This window comes from Octodon degus, unplaced genomic scaffold (genome assembly GCF_000260255.1).
Source record: "Octodon degus isolate 3935 unplaced genomic scaffold, OctDeg1.0 scaffold00037, whole genome shotgun sequence".
Classification (NCBI taxonomy): Eukaryota; Metazoa; Chordata; class Mammalia; order Rodentia; family Octodontidae; genus Octodon; species Octodon degus.
The window spans coordinates 1750951-1751985 of NW_004524613.1; positions in this window are offsets into that span (position 1 = coordinate 1750951).

Below are 1035 nucleotides of genomic sequence, written 5' to 3' on the forward strand. Positions count from 1 at the left end.
TCCTCCTCCTCCTTCTTCCTCCTCCTCCTCCTCCTCTTCCACCTCCTTGTTCTTCTTCTTCTTCCTCTTCCTCCTCTTCCTCCTCTTCCTCTTCTTCCTCTTCTTCTTCTTCTTCTTCTTCCTCCTCCTCCTTCTTCTTCTTCCTCTTCCTCCTCTTCCTCTTCCTCTTCCTCTTCTTCTCCTTCTCCTTCTCCTTCTCCTCCTCCTCCTCCTCCTCCTCCTTCTTCTTCTGAACCGGGGATTGAACTCAGGCCCTTGTGCTTGCCAGGCAAGTGCTTATTCTATGGAGCCATCTCCTTGGTGCCTATTCTTTTTCTTCTTCATTATTATTTTTGTAGTACCCGGGATTGAACTCAGGACCTTGTGCTTGCGAGGCAGGTGCTTATGCCACTGAGCTATATTCCCAACCCATTATTATTAATTATTATTATTATTATTACTGATTTGGGACAGGGTTTTACTATGTAGCTTGGACTCATAGTGATCCTCCTATTTTCAACCTCCCCAGTGCTGGGATTATAATCATGCACCACCATGCCCCGTCTTGTTGGCGTGACATGTGGTGCTGGGGATTGAACCCGGTCCCTGCACTTGCCTAAGCAGGTGCTTAGTCCATTCTTTTTATTATTGAATATATTCCACGATATAAATATATCATAATTTATGCATTTGAAATTTTAGCTTTCAGCTATTCTGAATAATCCTAATATGAACGTTCATGTCTACTTTTTTTTGGTGGACATGTTTTAATTTCATGTGGGTAAATATATAATAGTGGAATTGCTAGGCAGTACACTTTTTTGTGTGTGTGTATGGCTTTGTGAGTTGGCGGTACATGTTTAATTTCAAGACAGTATGTTGCCATTCTGTTTTTAAGAGTGATTGTAGGGCTGGTGAGATGGCTCAGTGGTCTAAGGCACCTACTTAGAACAAGTTTAGCTAAAGCACAGGGACCACGGTTCAATCCCCAGCACCACATGCCAGCCAGCCCCGCCCCCTGGTGGGCTGAGCTGGCCACACACACACACACACACA